Below are 16397 nucleotides of genomic sequence, written 5' to 3' on the forward strand. Positions count from 1 at the left end.
GACAGAATTTTCATTTTTGGGTGAACTATCCCTTTAAGTGACTTATTTTTTCCATAAAATGTAAAAAAAATAGGTCAAACACTACTGATCGCAATGATCCAGTCCTTGAGCGGAAACATTTCATATGGCCACCAGCACATATTGGTTCGGGCATGAGTGCACCACCTGTTTCTGGGGTTTGTTACTACAGTACCTGTTGTTTCTGTTGACCCAGGCTGACACTTCAAAGTCCTGCTTCACATTGCTGACATGCTAGCCTGTACTTGCAAGCATTCTTACATGAATGCACTGCAGACAGCTGAGGCCAGTATAAACTTCATAATGGACTGCCGTTGGAATTAGCTTAAGTCTTTCAGAGGAACTGTGAATGCAGTTTAACAAATGCTAGCTGACATAATGACAATGGAAAGTGTCTGTCATATGTTGTCCTTTGCTACATGGCACTCTGGAATACCACTCTGAAATCTGGATTTTGTGACTCTTTTGTTGCTGCGTTTATTTGATCAAAAATACAGTAAAATCAGTAATATTGTGAAATATTATTACAATGTATAATAATTGTTTTCTATTTGAATATATTAGTGCTGTCAAACAATTAATCGCGACTAATCGCATCCAAAATAAAAGTTTTTGTTTACATAATATATGTGTGTGTACTGTGTATATTTATTATGTATATATAAATACAAACACATACAGCATATATTTTGAAAATATTTACATGTATATATTTATATTCATATAAATTCTATCATATATAAATATATTTAATATATAAACATAACATATTTTTCTTAAATATATACATACATGTGTGTGTATTTATATAATATTGTGAAATATTATTACAATGTATAATAATTGTTTTCTATTTGAATATATTAGTGCTGTCAAACAATTAATCGCGACTAATCGCATCCAAAATAAAAGTTTTTGTTTACATAATATATGTGTGTGTACTGTGTATATTTATTATGTATATATAAATACAAACACATACAGCATATATTTTGAAAATATTTACATGTATATATTTATATTCATATAAATTCTATCATATATAAATATATTTAATATATAAATGTAACATATTTTTCTTAAATATATACATGCATGTATGTGTATTTATACATAATAACAGTACACACACATATATTATGTAAACAAAAACTTTTATTTTGGATGTGATTAATCGTTTGACAGCACTAGAATATCTTTGAAAATGTAAATGGTGAAAATTTAAAATGGTCTGATTTTTTTATTTTATAAGTGACTTTTCTTTCTGTTTTAAAGATGTTTTCTTTGGATTGTTTGAATACTCGAAAAGAGAATATAGGAAAATATAACTCAATAATTTGTGTTTCCTGCTAGCTAAATTTCACATTCATGAACAAATATCTGACTCTAAATCTCTCTTTTCTTTATTCAAGTACTGTATATGGAAACTAAAGTTCTGTTAATCCTAAAGGTTTTGCTACACTACCATAATTTAACCATGGTATTTGTAGTAAAACTGTGGTTGTACAAAAAAAGTTGTATTTGTGTATTCTTTTCTTTCTTTCTTTCTTTCTTTCTTTTTTATAACTGTACTGTCTTAATGGTTTGATGTTCTGTACGTTTTAATAAAAAGAAAGAAATCAGAAAAAAGATTCACGATACACACTCCGAAGTCACAATTTGAATCAAAAGATTCACGAACCCGCTCCAAAGTCCAGATCTGAATCAAAAGATTCACGAAACGCACTCCGAAGTCACGATTTGAATCAAAAGATTCACGAACCTGCTCCGAAGTCCCGATCTGAAACTAAAGATTCTCGACACGCTCTCTGAAGTCCCGATCTGAATCAAAAGATTCACGATACACGCTCCGAAGTCCCAATCTGAATCAAAAGATTCTCGATACACGCTCTGAAGTCCCGATCTGAATCAAAAGATTCTCGACACGCTCTCTGAAGTCCCGATCTGAATTAAAATATTCTCGACACGCTCTCTGAAGTCCCGATCTGAATCAAAAGATTCACGATACACGCTCCGAAGTCCCAATCTGATTCAAGTGATTCGCGAATCCGCACTGAAGTCCCGATCTGAATCAAAAGATTCACCATACACTCTCTGAAGTCACGATTTGAATCAAAAGATTCACGATACACTCTCTGAAGTCACGATTTGAATCAAAAGATTCACGAACCCGCTCCGAAGTCCCGATATGAATCAAAATATTCACGATACACGCTCCGAAGTCCTGATCTGAATCAAGTGATTTGCTAACCCGCACTGAAGTCCCGATCTGAATCAAAATGATTTGCAATCCGTGCTCCGAAGTTCCAATTTGAATCAAAAGATTTGTGAATCTGCTCCGAAGTAGTTCCGATCTAAATCATATGATTCGCAATCCGCGCTCTGTAGTCCATATCTGAATAATAATTTGCAAACTATCATTTCAGTTCGGGACTTCCGAAGTTCCAATCTGAGTCAAAACATTCACAAACCCGCTTTGAAGTCCCGATCTGAATCAAGTGATTCGCGTTATGCGATCCGACTGGAGCGCTTCGTAACAGTGAATCATTTTGCGATGCAGTGGTTTGATTCGGAGTTTCGAAAAGCTCCGTTTCACCCATCACAATACATGCTTTTTAAATTCATTACATGCGATGTCAAAATTCGAAAATGAAATGCCCTTTTGGTCTGTTTTTGCTAGTGAATCGCTTGAACTGAATGATTAAAGTGTTTGAATCCATCTGAGCAGTTCCAGCAAAAATTACTCACTCAATTGATCTGGTTTGTCTGTTCCTCCACTTTTTGAGTCTATAGCCATGTTTACACAACACTCAGCACTGGCTTAGCTCGCTAGTTTTATGACTAACTGAATAAGCGAAAAAAGTATGATGTTTACAAATAAAATATCCACATTTACATTCCAAAGATAATCCAACACTAATCTATTTCACTGGTTAGTTTACTGCTAACCAGTGAAAACACTCCATTAATATGACGAGCTGCACCTGAAAATGCACGTTAGATGTAAACATTGTGCATTATTGATTGAGTTTGTAGCTTAATTCACTATAATTTTTAATAGTTGACCGCTGAAGTTCAGTTGGTGACAGTTCAATAGGAAATCCTTTGAAAGCATCCAGTCATCTCATACCATTGAAGTGAATCAATTTATCAGTATGTATTGTAAAAAAATATTTGAGAAAGTATTGTTGTATCTGATTGTATTAGTCTAGAGTATTAGTCAATGTAAAAAGAGCAAATGGGAGGAGCAAATGAACACAAAAGAGCATAACAACATAACTGTGCACGTATAAACACTTTGGCTACATTATATGTTCTTACTCATTCCATGTATTAAATGTACATCCATTCTAGCATATTTACTTAAACTTCTTAGGTAATATCAATGCTATGACCTATTTCAGATGCGGCCGAAATTACAACATCAGTGGTTAGATACACATATGTTTAATTGTTTGATAAAAATTATTGCTAGGGACAGTATAGTAGTCACTGGATATGCCCTTGATATAAACTGCTGTATATATTCTGTCCCAGCATGTCGCATCAGTATTGAAACTACAGTATTGAAAGTGCTAATTTCCCAATTTTTGCTTTCGTAAGATGGATCTAGCGCTGGCACAGATCTCATGAAAACGTCTGTGCTGAGATATGCTGAGAACTAAAGACGAAACAGACGAGCACAGAGCCGTTAAGGAAGCCATCTGTTCTCTGTAAGAGGAAATCAAGTCGTCGGATGATAAACAGTTGGAACGTGTCGGGAGGCTTGTTCATCTACACTATCAGAGAAAGAGATGGGACAAAAAACCAGCACCTGTCACTCACTCTGATAGCGTCTATCTCACTGGAGAAGTGTCTGGAGCCCTGTGTGGTCTTCCTAATGGACGCCCTGCTCTTGTGTGATGCTAACCAGCTTTTTCCACGTCTGTGTGCTGTCTGTCTCTTTGCCAACAGCTGGTCCGAACTGGAAGCAGCAGAGGTTTGGTGAAAACACCAAATGACAACTGCCTTTTTCTTGGCAGATCGGAAAAAGCACAACTCTCTGTGGCTTGTATAATATGTGTTATGTTGGTTTTAGTTTTGTGTGCTCTGTAGAATTAAAAGCAAGAGTGCATAACATATCGGTACAATATCGGTTATCGGATATTTTATAAAAATTGTTTAAATGTATTTTTAATGTATTTATACAAAATAGCATAGAATTTTAATATCAACTATTATTACAATTATGAAACAATTATCTGCTTATCAGTATTGCCCAGAATTTTAATACTGATGCAGTATTAATCCATTAGATCTAATATATTGACATTTAGAGAGGAAATTTATCAACAATAATTAGTTTAATTATTGCAAAGAATAAATGTTTTCCTTAATTTTCCCCCTTGTTTTATTGGTAGGTATTTTAAATTTCATTTAATATTTAATATTAATAGTATTAATTAGTATTTTTTTTAAATTTTATTAAAGGGACAGTTGGAAATTAACAGTTGAAAAGGAAAATTCTCATAATTTTTTGTGTTCATACAATCGGGGTTATTATTGTTATTATTTCAAAAATAATAATTGTTTTCAAATAATTGTTTTCAAACAGGTTTCCTAAACATTGACCTTTTTCATATTGGTAGGTATTTTAATTTTAGTTTAATATATAATATTAATATTAATTAGTATCATTTTTAAATAAAGGATTGTGCAGATGGACAGTTGAAATGGAAAATTCTGTCATAATTTTTATCATGTCTCACTTTTTTTTTTGATCCATACAACCAGGTTTATAATTGTAAAAAAAAATAAAAATAAACATTTTTGTTATTGAAATAAAATAAAATATAAATATTAGATGAAAAAATATAAACTTATTCAGTTAGTTGCCAAGGCAAGGCAGCATTTCTAATTTTCATTTAGTTTGTTAAAACACTAAAATTACTAACATAAAAAATAAAAAAGCACATAAAAATAGCTAAAAATATAATAAAATAAAAATGGAAAGCTAATTAAAAATATTAATCAAAACTATAATAGTAGCCTGTATGAATAAATAAATAATGAAAATAATGTTTGTTCAAAATGTCTTGTTTTGTGTTCCACAGAAAGAAAGAAAAAATAAAATCATAAGGTTTGGAACAATATGAGGCGAGTAAAGGTGAACTATTCCTTTAATACCTTTAATATAGTTTCAACGAAAATTCTGCTATCAAGACAAACACTCAGTATCCTGTGGATGGCAGAATGGGAAATGTTCTGGACAGACTGTCACCGTTAGATTGCATCAGTCACACAGTTCTGAACATTCTGTCACCGTTCCCTTGGATGTGTGAGTCGTTTTCATGTGCTCGATTGTCACATGATGGTCATGATGGAGATAAATAAGGGAAACTGCAAACTGTAATCTAAGAAACTGTGAGAAAACCACAGTGCATTTGTCATAATCGTCTATATTGTGACCTGTCTGGAGCGCAGACGTCTAAATGTGAAAGTAGGGCAGATTGTGATGCGGCAGGGGCCGCTCGGAGTGGTCTGCGGTGGGAGTCGTTCATTACAGAGGCTCGGCTGCTGCAAATATCCACATCGATGACTGTGGCTGTGTGGTTTCTTAGTTTCGGATGATTCCAGTCTCAGGTGACACAGATCAGGCACTATTAAAGGATTCTTCCGACCACAGTTTGCTTTGGCGGAGGCCCTGACGTGAAGCATGAGGCTGGACATGCGTCTTTTCCACACCGTGGCACGGCTCCATTCATTTGTGCGCTGCTTCTTTGGATTGTGGTGGAAAACAATCCTTCCTCTTTTGAAACTGAGACTCATACACATGAGCGAAACAAACCATATGTACCTTGTGTGATGTGTTCCAGTATGATGTCGGTGAAATGTGGTTTTGTTTGTTCTCTACAGCAAAGAAATCAACAGATGTTGTGGAGAAGTTCCAAAGACTTACTTTACTTGTGAAGCTTAAATATTCAGATCATTTGGACAGGATTTGCAGCAAAATGCAATTGTGGATGCATGCTGTATCAAAAATAAAGGTTCCAGACGGAGATCCATAGAAGAATCATTTTTGGTTCCACAAGGAACCTTTCAGTGATAAGTTCTTAAAAGGACATTTTTTCCCCCCTTAAACTTTAAAAACTAAAAAATAAATACTTTTAAAGAAAAAAGTTGCAAAAGGTGATGCTATAGAAGAACCGGTTTGGATTCTCCAAAGAACCTTTCAGTAAACAGAATTTTTTTTTTCATTATTAGAACATTTTAATAATCTGCAGAATACTTTTCTAAGAACCTTTTGTGCAAAGAAGTTCCATGGACAGTAAAGGTTTTTAATGGAACCATAGATGCCAATAAAGAACCTTTATTTTTAAAAGTGAACACCATAGAAGAACCACTTTGGGTTCCGCAAAGAACCTTTCAGTTAACGGTTCTTAAAAGAACCATTTTTTCTTAGTGTGAAGAACATCTAAAGAACCTTATTCCACTGTAAAGAACCTTTCGGCCAATGGAAAGTTTCCATAGATGTTAAAGGTTCTTCATCAAACCAAAGATGCCGATAAATCAACGATATCTCACGACCAATTCGTACGTATTTTACGAGGTGGCTAATTCGTACGAATTCGTACAACCTCACTCGCACGATTTTGTACGATTTGTCTAGACCCCAGTGACGGGTAGGTTTAAGGGCGGGGTTAGGTGTAGGTCATTCGTACAAATTCATACGAATTGCAACTCGTAACAAATTGTATGAATTTGTACGAGTGAGGTCGTACGAATTAGCCACCTCATAAAATATGTACGAATTGCCGTGAGATCGGGCTGGATAAATAAAGGTTCAAAAGGGAATTTTTACAGCAGTGCCATAGAAGAACCATTTTAGGTTCCCCAAAGAACCTTTCAGTGAAAAGTTCAAAAAAAAAAAAAAAACATTTTTTTTCTTAGTGTGAAGACATTTTTAACGATCTGAAAAAAACTTTTTCCAAAGGTTCCATTGATGTTGAAGGTTCTTCATGGAACCATCAAAACCAATAAAGAGTGTATGTAGAGAAATATGTTTGTTAGAGGTTGGATGTTGTCTGGGAAATGCTGGCGAGCTGTGTTGAAGTCTCCAGGGCATCTTAGCGCAGCAGGTGAAGCCCCCCTCACAGCAGATAAGGAATCTCAGAAACATGCGACGGACTCCAGGCATGCGCGGCAGCTCCACAGCAGGAGATTACTTTACACTCCATCATGGCTTTCACATTAACTCAATCCACTGAACAGCAAAGACAAGCTCCTAAGTGCAGAGATATTAGTGTCTGCCAGTTCTCATCATGCACCGTTATCACAGATTCTGAACAGAAGCTGCTTGCTGAAAATTTGCACTTGGTGTAATTGTTGTAGAGGTAGACTGAAAACAGGTTTTGACAATAAATGATAAAACTGCACACTTTACACTTTAAAAAGCTGTTTGATTCAAAATACGGTGGTCCATCTTATGTTGGCGGTCATGTTTATCACTAAACCTCCACTATCCAGATACCTTTGGTTTCCGAATAAATTGTAGGTGACAAATATGACTGTTATTTGTTATTTGTTGTTATAATTAAGTATAACAATAAAAACATTATTGTAATGGCAAAAACCTGTTAATTGGTTAAAAGTTTCCTCACTCTAAAAACTGTAATAGATCTAATGGGACACTTCATGTAATTTTACAATAAAATACTGTTTAATGTACAATTTTCAGAAGTGAAAAATTTTATTATAAAGTAAAAAAAAAAAAAAATTGTAATTTGATATAGTAGCATTATTTCAGTTAATAAAATAATATCCTTTAATTTACTGTAAATTTACTTTAAGTCAGTAAAACTTAATTTTCCTACCATATTTCTTGTTAAATTTCTGGCAACAACAGCTGCTGGGTTATTACCATAAATTTCACTTTTAATTTTATTTAATTTTATTATTATAATTTTTTTTTCTACAGTGTAGGGTATTTCTACAGTGTGCAATTTGTATGGGGTCCTCTTTATTTGTTAATATATGTTCAGTAATTGTCCAAATATTTTCTGTTTGAATAATTAAATTCATCTTCGTGATTAAATTTCTCTTGTGAATCAGATTTTCGAAGTAAACATAAGAACTCTTTTGTTTCTATTTTAAAGGAATTGTTTATAATGAAACACAAAATTCAGTCACTCAAAGCTGTATTTTTTCAGTGGCACATCAATGGTGAAATTTTGAAGAAAATCCTGGCTGCTCATTTCCGTACGCATGAACTTTTAGGATACTTTCATGTCATTTTAGAGGAAAGATGTCAGAATATTTTTCCAAAATTCACCTTTTATGTTCCACGGTAGAATTAAATTCAGCTTTGGAAATGGTGACAGAATTTTCATTTTCCGTGGGAACCTTTTACACTTTTGTCTGCAATTCGTTTCTTCCCGTCAGATATTTGAACCATTAATCGGGGGCTGGAGATAAGGCCTCTAATCAGAACCACATTAGCTAGTACTTCCTGCTGTCATGTGGCCTCATGGATGGAGTCCTGCCCATCATCCAAGGGTCATCAGGGGCCGCGACCCCTAGCTGTGATCCCTCAGGCCCTGGGTAATGGCTCCACTGCAGGATGGCCAGACGTCACGTAGTGTCCCACACCCCCTCGATTCATCCGTGCAATGTCAGTGATTTCCTAAAAAAGGTGACTTGTGTGCTAATTAAGACCGATGGAAATCCATTTTCCCTGCAGTACGTCTTAAAAACAATGTTTGAATTTGATTGAGGCTGATGCAAATTCACCTTCATTTTAAGATTTTCCACATGAAATGCACTGGCATCCACAAGCCGGTAAAAGATAAGGCTCTGTTTGTTAACGAAAGCGTGTTGTATTTGTTTTGATTACCTGGTGGGTTCTCGGCGGACTTACTTTAGGCCACAGTTTACTCAGCGCCGAAGAAAGAATTGTGTGTGTTTCATATGACGAACACTGTCCAGATGTTTAAGTTCCTGTCAAAACCACTTGGTGGAAAAATGACGGGAACGAGCGAATGTTTACTTTGCACTTTCTGGAGGATACCATTAGAAAAATTTAATTCGAATCAAATTACGATCTGGCACGTATATTCTTTCAGCACGGTTGTATTTAGCATATTAGTAGAGAGCCGCTTTTATAAATGACACATTAAATGTACCGTGAAAAGCCCGTGAAATCCAGGACATGTGATGCAATCGGAATACCCGCAAAGTACCTCAGGAACGCACACACATCCTGTTAGCGGCGGTTCCATAATTTTGGGCTGTGCAAACACGTAGAAAGGAAAGAAAAGCACAAGTTGTCTGGGCTCTGAAAATGATGGTCCGAACTGACAGTGCATCATTTTATGCCATGAATATGAGTATTCAGCTGATGTCTCCAAATGAACTGTGAACAAAAAGCTACTGAGAACCAGGAATGAGGCTCTTCTAGGTAATGGTAGACACCAGTCTCAATGTTTGTGCCGTTTATTTGTTCACCACATTGGTTGCATGACAGCAACAAGAAATAGGTCATTCTATGAATCAGCTTTCTTGTCTAGTGTGATTTTAAACATTGTTTCAGGTAAATAATGTGTCGAGTTAAGTATCTAAGGCTAAATTAAATTAGCTGAATTAATTAATTTTTGGTTTTATTTATTGAAAGACAACTTTTTCAGCAAAGAGCAATGCTACAAAAACTAAATAAAAATAAATACAATTTCACAAAATAATAGGAAGCAACACTAACAATAATTAATTTTTGAGCAGCAAATCAGCATCTTAGACTGATTTCTGAAGGATCATGTGACACTGAAGACTGGAGTAATGATGCTGAAAATTCAGCTTTGATCACAGGAATAAATTACATTTTAAAATCTATTAAAATAGAAAACAGTTATTTAAAATTGTAACAATATTTTAGAATATTACTGTATTTTTCGATCAAATAAATGCAGCCTTAAAAAACATTAAAAATAATATTGCATTTTTGAATGGAAGTGTACATAGAAAGTGGACAAAATATTTAATGCATTTTGTCTATTTTATGTCTATACTTTTTATTATTGATTGATTGGGCACCTGTTTTATAGAATGACCCAAACGCCAAAATCAACGGGTAGGCTGTTAATGCGAACTCTCTAGAGGCTAATATTTATGTTGAATCTGCAATGTAGTTTCTGCATTAATATCTCATTGATCTGCCCTCAGATATCATCACTTCATCCTGTGGAGGAAAGAGCTGAGAGGCCCATCCTCAGAACACTTCCCAAGAGCCTTATTTGACTAAGTGGCGGGAACATTAGCATTTTCAGCCGGGCCGCTGGGATATGCTTGGAAGAGCACCGTAGGAGAGGTGCAGAGCGAAGAAAAATAAGCTACGGCACTACCAATAAGTCGCCCTTGAAAAGAACCAGATGTGTGCGCAAAGATCTTTCGAAAATATTATCTTTGGAGGTCGAACTTCTCAGAACGCTGTTCTTCTCCCAACCCCCGCAAACCGACACTTGCTCGCCGTACGCTTTTGCGTGCTTTTCGTTTCGATACTTTTGTTTTTACAATAGCATTTTTCAGAGGTCAAAAATGTGAATAAGGCCCACGGTGCTCATTGTTTCTGCATCGCTCCACGGCGTCTGCTTTTAAAACGCACAGTGAGACTTTGTGTGGCGGCTCAAGGCCCTGACAGGCTGAAGTCAGCTCACGCCACGGCGTGTCGGGGAAACGGCACGGTTGTTCTCCTACACAGAGGCACCTCTATGGAAAGCCAAGAGACCAAAAAAAACCACAAACCTCAGGGCTTTTTTGAATAAAACTAGCCGGAGTCTCTTATGCAACCTTTTTTTTCTGTGGCGACTAGAGCAGAAACACACATGCAAATCTGTCAGCTAACTCGTTAGGATAATAACTCGAACATGTGGGGTTTTTTTCACCATCCATCCTGCCGTAACAAAACAAAAAGCCTTTGAGCGATAAGTCGGCGGATAGAAGTACAGGGGTGAAATATGGACGCTCGGTTGCGCCGCCAACAACAAAAACAACAAAAGGTTTGTGTTGGGATCTGCTTCCCTATAAATGTGTCACAATGTTGGAGCCCCTCCTGGGTGTGCCGGACATGGTGTTCCCACAAGATCTCTCTGGCTCGGGTGCTCTGTCATTAGGCCTTGCCACCGGTGCCACACGCCACTCCTAGTGCTGAGCAGAGGGAGCGCAAGGCCAACGAGACGCAGGTTTTGTTGCCAGAACGCTCGAGCCTCCCCCATAACCGCTTCAGACGCGTTTTACTGGAACTTCTGCTGTGGAGACAGATAATTGAGTTTCTTTATATTCCATGCAAGTTTGTTTAAATTGTCTGTCTGTATACACAGGCTGTGACCGGTCCAAATCCAATCCATCCAGCGTTGGGCGACTGCATGGTGTTTGGTGTTTTCGGATCAGTGTCAACGTATCAATCAAATCGGACTGTTCCAGTAAATCTCAGGTGAATTTCTTTTACCTGTCATTTCCCAAAAGCCCCGCAACAGGGTCATAGGTTTTCACCCTTCCATGTTAAGATGGCCACTGCGTGGGCAAATGTTTGTTATCTTTGGTTTCAGCTGGAGGTTCGGTGTCTCTCTGGGACTGGTCGACATGCATACCAGGACAGACCAGCAGGGCCCTCCCATTACCACATGGTGACCGGGGATATGTTCCATAGGAGTCATGTGACCGCTAGTGTCCTCTTTCCCAGTGTATCCCATTGCGAAAGATGCATGTGAGTGCAAACTTTACATTCATGGTAATTATGACAGTATGTTCAAAACAATGCTACTCATAGAAATAATGCATGCTATTTTTAATCAGTCTACAGTACTGAATGAGTCATGTTTGGATGAATCTCTGGAAACCTGTCATAAACCAGTCAAATTTCATCCCAAAATCAAAAGAGAATAAAATAAAATAAAACTAAAATTATATTTTATTTTGCATTATATTTTTATAAATGAAAAATCTTTTAATAACAGTACTTTTTTTTTTCATTGTGACATTTTTTAATATTTTTGTCCCTCGATTTTCATTTACATATTGCAAAAAGCAGTTTGTATAATGCAGAAAAAAAAAACACGCATTACTGTAATGCAAAAATTATTATTTAAAATTATACTAATAAAATGATATTTTAAGTTCTATTTATACATCATGGTAGCATTTGTTGTACTCCCTTTAATTTTGAATAATTTATAGTAAATAATTTATATATTTATAATAATTTGTAAATTATACAAATTAAAATGTACTGTTACAGTAATGAGAATTTAATTGGTCATCACTGAGAATAATGGAAATTAGAAATCAAATATTAAAAGTAAAATGTCAAGATACATTTCGATAATGAGAATTAGTTCGGAAAATGTCCCTAAAACAGACCTCATTTTCTTTATGTAAAATATTAATCATTTTTACCTTCTTTTAAATTTGTGGATAAAATTTAATCTGGGCATGTTTCTGTGAGACAGGGTTATTAACGGGGTTATTAAATAAAATAAACATTAACTGAAATAAAATATAAAAAAAATATAAATATTTTTATATAAATAATTCATGTATAATAAATAAATAATTTATATTTAAATAATTTATTTCAGCTAGTTGCCAACATTTCTCATTTTCAAGTACTAAAAGAACTAAAACAGAAAAAAAAAAAAACTAATTCAAAAACAAACTATAACACTGAGTATGTCAACGATACTCAAATAACTATTAGATGCTGTGAGATTTACCTATTTGGCTACAGAGATGTCGCTTCCCTAAGAACAGTATGCTCTTGCCCTGTCGAATACAAATTGAATTTCATCTAAATTAAATCAATCTGCATGAAAAGCTGCAATATCTTTCTGTTAGGGGCAATAATCCTGGGCACTTGTGCCAAGGCCAAAGGAGGCCTGCATGTCAGTGATACTTTCATCTAAATATACACGAGACTGACGGCAGCAGGTGAGAGGGGCCCTGCCAGACGCTGGCGCTGAACCATCACGCATACGGTGCAGGTCGTACCCAAGTGTCTATGTGCTCGTGTGTATGTCCTTGTTGGGTGCGGTTGGGGCTAGGATGCCATCTCCCCTTCACTGTGGATCGAGATCTGAACTAAACGCAACCCAATTTTGGGTTTCTCTTCAAAGCCAGCTGGTCTGGCTTGATTTTCTTTAGCCTTTTTTGACATATTAACAATCTTTTTTTCTTTTTTTTACAAAGACTGGCCCACAGCAGGTGCTGGAGGGTTGAGCTTCCTGGTGAAGAACGTTATCGGACTGGTAAGTGACCAAAAAGCGTTCAAATTGAACGATTGCTTGACGTTAGCGAAAAAATGACGTGTCTGTGGTCGAACACAAGTCAATAAAGTGTGTGTGCTAGCATGACACGGTGTTTCAACACGTCTCGTTTGGGGAATGCGGACCTGAGAATAGAAATAGAAAGATACAAATTTAGAGAGGTGGGCTTTTTTTCGGCACATGGTTTGCCTTCGTAAATAGATATGTTTGTCTAGGAGATGAATGCAGGAGAGGATCGCCGTTGACTAATATTGTGTCAAGCTTGTTTATGGCTCCTTTTATGACAAAAAAAGCTTTGACGTGAATGTCGCGTTCTTTGTCCTATCGTTTGAGGACTTTATCAAGCCACAATATGTTTAACCCACATGTTGTGAAGGATTTTCTTTTTCCCAGAAATGCTTGTTAATATTATCCCATTGGACTAGAACTAACTGACTGACAACTTTTCAAAAAATTTGATCATTTTTGTGGTTTTTGTTACCTTGTTACACTTGTGCTGTTCCCTGTCAAAAATGACTGGCCTACCAAAAAATGCTTGTAAATCTCTCATTATGCTACCAAATATTGGTTTCAGTCTTTTTGTCAATTTGTTTTCTTTCAGTTAGCACAGGTTTTGTATTTCTTTTCTTTTTTTTTTAACTGATTGATTGTCTGTGCTTATGCATCTAATTTTTTTAGTGAACACTGCCAAACTTTTCCACAAATAATGTTCCAAATAAAATGCAAAACCTGTGATAATTGTTAGAAAACAAGCATTCTATATTATTACCAAATTTTGGATTCTTGTATCTTTTTTTTTGGCTGCGTTTACACTTGGCATTAACATGCGATCACCGTGATCTGATCAAGCAGATCGGATCATCAGTCAATCAGGACACGGCGCGTTTACACTTGGCAACATCAGCTGACTTATCGATCTGGATAGCCGATCGGATCTGTATTTCCCGCGCAATATTTAAATTAAGTCTGCGGTGCAAAGTCGACCTGAAGTGGTGGGTTTTCTTTTGAAAACTATTTTCAGTCGCGGGACATTTTACAAAACAAAATAAATGTACGAGTCTCACTAGCGCTCTGTTCTTCCGACAGATCGGGAGAGAGGGGGCGGCGTTTTGCGTGATGTCGATCTGCGAATGAGACACGATGGCTGGATTGCGTTTACATTAGCCTACACTTAGGTCCGATCACAATGCGTCCTCGACTACCTCCGGACAAGGACACGCTGATCGGATAACATTCCGATCAGAATCGCGTTTACACTTGTCTTTTCAATGTGTATGTGGACAACATCCGGATACAGGTCGTGTAGACGCAGTCTTTGTCAACTTGTTTTCTTAGAAGTCTCTAAGCAATTTTAAAAGGTCAGTCATTTTTGACCAGGAACACCAAATTAGGTCAAGGATTTTCAAGCTCAGCACAAAGGTTAAATGTAATTTCCAGTTCCTGTGTTTGGTACCAGTGTACATAATATTGCAATAAAAGATAAATATGTGTTTAAAAAAATTGGTGTAGAAACCATTTTCACACAGAAATTGCTAGTAAATGTTATAATTACAAAGAAATGGCAAGAAACATTATATTAAGCATAACATTTTTAAGTGGAAAAACTGAAATAGTATTTTCCTGTAAAATGTACTCAAATAATCTTTGTTTTACTTACAATATGCGAACAAAATATTTTTTTAAAGAGTACTTTATATGTAAAAGTGAATTCCAGTTTGTGTACATGCGTACATAATATTGAAACAAAAATATGTTAAAATTAGGATTAAATAAGTATGCAGACTGTGCACATGTCCCCAAGTGAATGTTCTTTACTGGTGCTAGATCCCCTTGTTTCTTTCTCTATAAAGGCCACAGCTGTAGTCAAGTCAAGTCAAGTCACCTTTATTTATATAGCGCTTTTAACAATACAGATTGTGTCAAAGCAACTGAACAGCATTAATTAGGAAAATAGTGTGTCAATAATGCAAAATGACAATAGTAAACACTAATTTTCCAGTTAAAGACAGTTCATCTACCCATCAAGAGTGTTTGAGATAATGAAAGGCACATCAAGGGCATTTGAGGTGCCCACAGAACCACCGATTCCTGCCCACAACCACTGCAGCCTTCTCCTCTTACAGCTTCGGTTTCAAAACAAGACGCCGTGATAATGCTATCCTTATGCACTTATGAGTGTTTGCGCCAGTGTTTATACAGTTTAGACTCTCTAGCTTTCCCGATGGTTGATGCTCTAAAAAAGCTGAATGTGTTTGAGGAGGAAGCGCAAACTGACCCACTTTGGATGTTGAGCGTCAATGCAGCAAGATTTGCATGTTCAGCTGCACCGAGCTCAGTTTATACCGCATGAGCTTGTATTTTGACTCTGTGTATTCAGCCTGGTTATTTTAATAGAATATATTGAAGAGAATATATTGTATTCTAATTACATTGCTATATTTGTTAAAAAAAAAAAAAACTTTGGATAAAAGAGTCTGCTAGTTTAATTTAATATAAAGTAAAAAGGCTACATTCAATGCAACTGAGACATTAATTGCTTAAATTAATTACTTAAATTACATTTCTTTTCTTTTTTTTTACACAAAATTAACTAAAATATTTGAAAACGGTGTATTTTAATTTTGGCTATGGATATTTATGAATGTTTGTGTGCATAATATATAAAAAATATACATAACATACAAAATATATTAATTATATATAATGTATAAATATAATATATGAAACATGGCTTTTGTGATTAATTTGATAAATGCCAAAAAATTTTCTCTTATAATTCTTACTATTTTTACACTGTACAAGAGATTATACTGTGTGTGCATATGTAATGTATTTGTTATATGTGTGTGTGTGTGTCTGTGTGTTTATGTATGTAAAATATATAATATATAATATGTAAAAACATGGCTTTTCACATTTCTTTTCACATTCATTTTATATATTGTATAAATATAAAATTTGAAATTTAAAAGTATTTATATATATATATATATATATATATATCATGATTAATCACATCCAAAATAAATTTTTTTTTTTACATATATATGTGTGTACTGTGTATATTTATTATGTATATATAAATACACA

The 16397-nt window shown here is 35.4% G+C and overlaps 1 protein-coding gene across 1 annotated transcript in view; it reads left to right on the forward strand.

Annotated features, from left to right (window-relative positions):
* Positions 1–13070: 13070 nt before the first annotated feature.
* Positions 13071–16397, forward strand: part of LOC107741665 (myocyte-specific enhancer factor 2C-like) — a 54038-nt gene continuing 50711 nt past the window's right edge. Inside the window, exon 1 of the mRNA XM_016554434.1 lies at positions 13071–13289. The gene's annotated coding sequence lies outside the window, so the exon portion shown is untranslated. The remainder of the gene's footprint in view (positions 13290–16397) is intronic.

This window comes from Sinocyclocheilus rhinocerous, unplaced genomic scaffold (genome assembly GCF_001515625.1).
Source record: "Sinocyclocheilus rhinocerous isolate Xijiao unplaced genomic scaffold, SAMN03320098_v1.1 scaffold886, whole genome shotgun sequence".
Taxonomy (NCBI): domain Eukaryota; kingdom Metazoa; phylum Chordata; class Actinopteri; order Cypriniformes; family Cyprinidae; genus Sinocyclocheilus; species Sinocyclocheilus rhinocerous.